Source organism: Acinonyx jubatus, chromosome A1 (assembly GCF_027475565.1).
Source record: "Acinonyx jubatus isolate Ajub_Pintada_27869175 chromosome A1, VMU_Ajub_asm_v1.0, whole genome shotgun sequence".
NCBI lineage: Eukaryota > Metazoa > Chordata > Mammalia > Carnivora > Felidae > Acinonyx > Acinonyx jubatus.
Genome location: NC_069380.1, coordinates 198,620,708 through 198,627,957, shown reverse-complemented (window position 1 = coordinate 198,627,957; position 7,250 = coordinate 198,620,708). Strand labels below are relative to the sequence as shown.

Below are 7,250 nucleotides of genomic sequence, written 5' to 3'. Positions count from 1 at the left end.
AAAAATTTTTTTGAGCAAAGTCTGAAAGGCTTTTCTATAAGTAAAAACCCTGAGTTTGTTTTGCCTCAATCTGACTCTCAAATTTATTGATGTTCGCAGCACCCTATGTAATAAACACTTCAGTAACTTTATCCCATTTAGTCCTTAATACGACACTGCAGATTAGAATAATTATCCATTTTCACCTTACAATTGAGGAAACTGGAATGTAAAGAAAATAACTAACTTGCCCGAGATTGTATTACCTTGAGGTTGTGGCTTCTGTTTGGAACTCTTTATTTGCTGATCTTAGGCTGGGTGGCAAGACAAACAGTCTTAAAATAACTAAAGAGTTACTGTATCTCAGTATTCGGTGGCAGAGATCTGACTGGAAAATGTGAAAGGTAGCCAGTGGTCAAAATTTTTGTTTAGGAGAGTTAAGCTCTGAAGAAAATCTATGCATTTTAGGATAAGATTGAATTTAATACTACAACGTGATATCTAGTTTGAAAGTGTACTTACCTGGCCAAAAGATAAACATCTAGTCCTTTGCTAAAGATATTTGCAGTGTACTACAAAATAAGATTCTTGTTATGATGAGAATATTTATATAGAATAAATTATACACAATTGTAATTTGAATTTGATAGTGATGATTTAGTTCAATATGTATATGTTGAATGTTTACCGTTACATCTGGCACCATGCTATATGATAGAGTTGGGTGGGTGGGAGTATAATTGGGTATAGAGTACTAAAATACTGAATAAGTATATATTACAGAATAATATTAGCATGTACATCTGTACTTACAAAGTGCTGTCATATCAGATTTATTCCCAGGTGGGTTCCAAACTGAAAAAGATCAATGGAAGTCAAAGAAAGACTTACTTTGGGTAGCAAATGGTGGTAAGATTTTGGTAGAGAATGAGAGATAAGTCTCTTAGCTAAATAGGGAATAAATTGCACTGGTTGTTGGCTTTTGGTGGCAAATAACAAAATTGACTCTTGATAACCAGAACTAAAAAGAGATTTTATGAGGCCGCCAAAACAAAAAGCAGAGTTTAAAAAAATCAGTATCTTAAAGGAAGGGAACCAGGGCAGCTTCGAGAGCCCAGAAAGCAGGAATTACACTCACCAATGGATAATTCAGCTTCAACTGTCTGTGATCTTTGTTTCTTTCTGCCAAACTAAAAAATACCTGGATGTGCTAAAATCATTGTGAGGTGATTGACTAGACCTTATTTGTATCTTCCCCAGTTAAGAGCTCAATTTATCAAAGAGTTTGGTTTAGTTTAGTTTAGTTTAGTTTAGTTTAGTTTAGTTTAGTTTTTAAATTACAATCAGTATCTGTGACCAGAAAATCATCCCAAATGCCCTGGAATCAAAGATCTGAACTGCAATATAGTTGGTTTATTCTGTAGCTTGATTAACTTGCTGACTGTCTACTCTGATCACCCTGGCTGGGTAATCTGTCCAGTCTGAGACCATGTGTACCTTCCTCTGTGCCACACTGGTTTTTACAGGTCACTGGTCTAGACCTGTGGGGAGGTCTCAGGTCTTTTAGATCTTGACTGCCAAGCGAATTCCATCATTTTTTTTTAGTTGGCCCCAATTTGCCAGACAATGCCGAATATTGATCTGACCCCCAGTTTGGGTTTAAGCTGATTATTCACTACAGATATAATACTGTTTGCAGTCCTCACCCATCCTCTCCCTCCAGATCAAACCCAAACAAATCAAACCAAAAGCCCACATATTACTAACATGTTTTGTTGTTTTAATTTTTTTATATGTTCTGATCAGTAAAAATGGAAGATAGTGTAATGCTGTAGGTAGGAGATGGAATATGGAACTAATCTGCCTGGTTCAAATCTTGGGTCCACCCCCTACTGTTTGATGTTGGGAAAGACACTTAACGTCTCTAATTTTATCATCTATAAAACAGGGACCACAATAGTGCCTAACATTTGGAATTGCTATAAGGATTGAGAGGAGGGGGTGTGGGATGGGTTAAATAGGTAATGGGGATTAAGGAATGGACTTGTGATGAGCACCAGATGATGTATGGAAGTGTTAAATCACTATATTGTACACCTGAAACTAATATTACATTGTATGTTAGCTAATTGAAATTTTAATAAAAACTTAAAAAAAAAAGAATTGCTATGAGGATTTGGAGAGTTCAAATATTTGAAGGTCTTATGTCAGTACATGGTACATAATTAATTCTAAATGTGGATTAACTGTCAGGGGAAAATCCAGATGGGTCTCACTCTATAACAGAGTATCTTTTAGACTAAAAAATAAATGGGATCATTTTTCTGAGATAAGATATCTGATCTTTTAAAACAACTGAAAATATCTTTTTTAAAAGATTTTTTTTTTATTTTTAAGTAATCTCTGCACCCATTGTGGGACTTGAACCCACAACCCCGAGATCAGGAGTCACATGCTCCACTGACTGAGCCAGCCAGGTGCCCCTAAAACACCTGAAAATATCTTAATAGAATTAAATTTCAATCAAAATTCTTTTTTTTTTAATTTTTAAAATTTTCATTTAGTTTTGAGAGACAGAGAGAGACAGAGCACAAGTGGGGAGGGAGCAGAGAGAGAGGGAGACAAAGAATCTGAAGCAGGCTCCAGGCTCTGAGCTGTCAGCACAGAGCCCAACGCAGGGCTCGAACTCACAAACTGTGAGATCATGACCTGCACGGGAGTCAGACGCTCAACTGACTGAGCCACCCAGGTGCCCCTCCAATCAAAATTCTTAAATACAAAATCTAAAAAGTACTATTTATTTTTTTATTTATTCGAGTTCATCAAAGTTACTAAATACCTTTCATTAAAATATAATATTGACTCTAAATACTCCATAAATGTTCTGAACACTAAAGGATTTCTGCCTCTACATCATTAGATAGTTATAGTCACTCCTTATAAAACTAGTGAATATTTAATTCATACACATTTTCAAATTGTAATTCCATGAAGTCATAAGCATGGTAGGAAAAATGGGTTACTGATGTGGTAAAAAGGCCCAACTTTCTCTTTCACCAAGCAAGACCAACCATTTCATGTTAGGTTTAGATGGCAACATCTAGTTTGTTCCAATAAAAAGAGAAACATATTTTAAACTTCAGCTGTGCACTAATGTATTAAAGGTGCTGGGTGGTCTACTTCACATGGTATAACTCCTTCCATCTTGATTTGAGATATGGTACTCTAAGGGTTAATTCTTCGTGTGAACTTAGCTGGGCCATGGATTACCCAGATACTTGATCAAACATTATTCTGGATGTTTCTGTATTGGTGTTTTGTTTTGTTCTGTTTTTCATGCCCTTGTTTTTTAATCTCCAAATTATTTATTTATTTTATTTATTTTAAATGTTTACTTATTTATTTTAGAAAGAGAGAGAGAGTGTGAGTAGGGGAGAAGGGCAGAGTGACAGAGAGAATCTTAAGCAGGATCCACACTGAGCATGGAGCCCAATGCGAGGCCTAACGCAGGCCTGACGCAGGGCTCGATCCTATGACCACGAGACCATGACCTGAGCTGATATCAACAGTCAGATGTTCAACCAACTGAGTCACCCAAGCACCTTTCTCCAAATTTTTATTTAAATTCCAGTTAGTTAACAGGCAGTGTAATATTTCTGGTGTGGAATTTATAGGATTAATGATTTATCACTTACATACAACACCCAGTGCTCATCTGTGATGTCGTTTTTGAATGAGATTTACATTTAATGGTGGACTATGGTGGACTTTGAGTAAAGTGCATTGCCTTCCAAGAAGTGGCTGGGCCTCATCCAATCAATTGAAGACCTGAAGAGAACAAAAGCAGACCTCTCTGGAGTAAGAAAGACTTCTTTAGCACACTGCCTTCGGATTTTATCTGCAACATTAGCCCTTTCTGGTTCTACAGCTGATGGCCTTTAGACTTGAACTAGGATATTGGTTCCCTGAGTCTCCAGCCTGCTGGCCCACCCTGCAAATTTTGGATTTGCCAGTCTCCATAAAGATATAGCCAATTCCTTATAATAATTTTTTCCTATATATTTGCACATGCTATTGGTTCTGTTTATCTGGAGAACCTTGACTAATGCAGGTATGGCATAACACTTTTGTGTAAAGGTTTTCAAAAGTACCCTATTACCTACAGGATCGAAAAGCTTCCTTTGGTCCTTTGTGATCTAGTCTCTTGGAATTATAAAATACTTGGAATTCTCAAAAGGGAATTCCTTGTTCATGCTGACCCTTTTACCTCATATGCCTTTTGCTGCTTGTTTGTCTGAAAAAGTCTTATCCTTTATTTCTCAACTCAGATATCATTATTAGTTCAGGGAATATTGCCAGATATCCCGTTAAAGCTAAATGCTATGATTTGGAAACACCTGTTCATCTTCTTACACCTTTCATCTCATTGCTAGATTTATTTGTTCATATGTCTGTCCTCTCCCTCAACTTCACGAGGTAAGTGATCTCATCAATGTTCATGTTTATAGTATTTAGTAAAGCTCCTGGCAGCATTTATAAGCCCATACTGGTATTCTTCCAATCAAAAACCTCAGTCATTCTGTTGTGTGTGCTTCTGGCCACACACTAATTAGCCTTCTTGAAAATATTAATGGCTGTTTGAGTCTGAATTTCTGTGGATGTTCATTACCATTGAATTTCTAACATATACCTCAATAGTTGTGAATAATATAACAAAAGTTAAATAGATAGCCTTTGTTTGTTTAGAATAATATAGATTGTGGAGTATCTTTAAAGATGATCTTTGAGGCCCTAGTGGCTCACCTATAGGTTTTCAGAAGATTCGCTGTGATATGTTGAAAACCCAGATAAATATGAAAGGGTTTTCTTTCTTTCTTTTCTTTTTAATTTCTTTTTCTTTTAATTCTTTAATATTTATTTATTTATTTATTTATTTATTTATTTATTTACTTTTAACATTTATTTATTTTTGAGAGACAGAGCACAAGTGGGGGAGGGCCAGAGAGAGAGGGAGACATAGAACCCAAAGCAGGCTCTGGGTTATCAGCACAGAGCCTGACAAGGGGCTTGAACCCACAGACCGAGAGATCATGACCTGAGCCGAAGTCAGACTCTTAACTGACTGAGACACCCAGGTGCCCCTTTATGTTTATTTATTTTTGAGAGAGAGAGAGAGAGAGAGAGAGAGAGAGAGAGAGAACTCTCATGAGCGTGGGAGGGGCAGAGAGAGAGAGGGAGACACAGAATCTGAAGCAGGCTCCAGGCAATGAGCTATCAGCACTTAGCCCCACACGGGGCTTGAGCTCATAAACCATGAGATCATGACCTGAGTCAAAGTCAGGCGCTTTACCAACTGAGCCACCCAGGCACCTGAAGAGGGTTTTCTTTATATCACAAAAGATTGCTACATTTTCCTAGGGCATATTTAATTATAATACCTCCTTGTGTATTTATTTATTTAAAGTTAGTTTTTACCTCCTTGTTACAGTGATTGGCTGCTGAGAAATAAAAAATTCCAGTTCATGAACCCCTGTAGTAAAGATCAATCTGAAATAATAATGAGAAAAATATACTGACATTGACAAAAATTATATTTACACATGTATCTCAGAGCACATATTTATCACATGAAGTTTGTCTTATCTGAAGTGCCTAGTGGAGGAGAAAAGGTCAAAAGAGTTGCAGACGCCACTACCTGGAGCGACCTGCGCTGCTGAGCCACGGTCAGCCGCACTATGTTCTTTGACATTACCATGGATGGCGGACCATTTGGGCTGCCTGCATCTCCTTCAAGGTGTTTGCAGACAAATTTCCAAAGACAGCAGAAAATTTTCATGCTCTGAGCACTGGTGAGAAAGGATTTGGTTATAAAGGTTCTTGCTTTCATAGGATTATTTGGGGATTTCTGTGCCAGGATGGTGACTTCACATGCCACAATGGCACCGGTGGCAAGTCAATCTGTGGGGAGAAATTGCTTAAGAGGAATTTCATCCTGAAGCACATGGGTCCTGGCATCTTGTCTATGGCAAATGCTGGACCCAACACAAACGGTTCCCACTTTTTCATCTGCACTGCCAAGACTGAGTGGTTGGATGGCAAGCATGTGGTCTTTGACAGGGTGAAAGAGGGCAAGAATATTGTGGAAGCCATGGAGCACTTTGCGGCCAAGAATGGCAAGACCAGCAAGATCACCATTGCTGACTGTGAACAAATCTAATAAATTTAGCAATGTTTATCTTAATTACCAGACCATTCCTTCTGTAGCTCAGGACAGCACCCCTTCCCCCCCATCTGCTCAAAATATCCTATAATCTTTGTGTTCTTGCTGCAGTTCGGTGTGTTCTATATTTCCTTACACCCTCCAAGTCTAGCTGGATTGCAGAGTAAGCTTATGATTATGAAATAAAAACTCAACAACAACGACAATAACAAAATGTTATAGAGAGATTCTGGATAACTGTAAGTCATCATATGTTCTTTCCAAGTGAGATTTTTTTTTAATGTGATTCCTTCATGAGAAAAACTTCTGGGGGTTTCCAGCCTCTTCTGATATGTCTATTTTGTCTGCCACCCCACCACCAAATTATCAAATAGAACTACAGAACCATGATTCTTAATCCCGTCCTTAGCTCACATAAACTGTTATTTCACCAATGTTTCAAATCTATTAAATACACAAAAATTAAATTCTGTATACACACACATGTATATATATGTATGGATATGAGTATCACTTCACGATTCTTATTATTACTCATTACACTCTATCCTGTTCTGTCATCTTAGGCTAGACTCATTTACTCCCAACATTACTTCTGAGACTGAAATTTCTAACAATAGAACATGTTCCTGAGGTGCACTCTTCCCATGAATGAAGCCTTAATGGTTCTTCTCAATAGAGCCTGACACTCAGCTCTGTCACTAGGTCTTCTGGAAAGTAAAAAGTTCTTACTCTGTTCCTGCCCTAAATCCTCAAAGTCAATAAGATCTTTGCACAGTTACCAAAAAAATTGCCCTATTGTTCCTGTAGACAAAACTCAATATAAGAATACCAAGCAAATACTTTTCTGCTTGCAATGTTGTCTAGTGGGCATGGTGTGCCCAGAACTCTATTAGGAACTGGCCTGTTCAGGGTGAGGGTAATACTCAGTTGCAACAGCTTTAAGCATGCTGTTTTTTCCCTACTTTCGTGGATAGATTTTCATAATTTTTAATAATTACACAGTATTCCACACACAGATTAGTCATTATATGACTTACTTCTAGGGGCA

At 37.6% G+C, this 7,250-nt stretch overlaps 1 pseudogene; it reads left to right on the top strand.

Annotated features, from left to right (window-relative positions):
- Positions 1 to 5,702: 5,702 nt before the first annotated feature.
- On the top strand, positions 5,703 to 6,253 carry LOC113604406 (peptidyl-prolyl cis-trans isomerase A-like; annotated as a pseudogene).
- Positions 6,254 to 7,250: the final 997 nt, after the last annotated feature.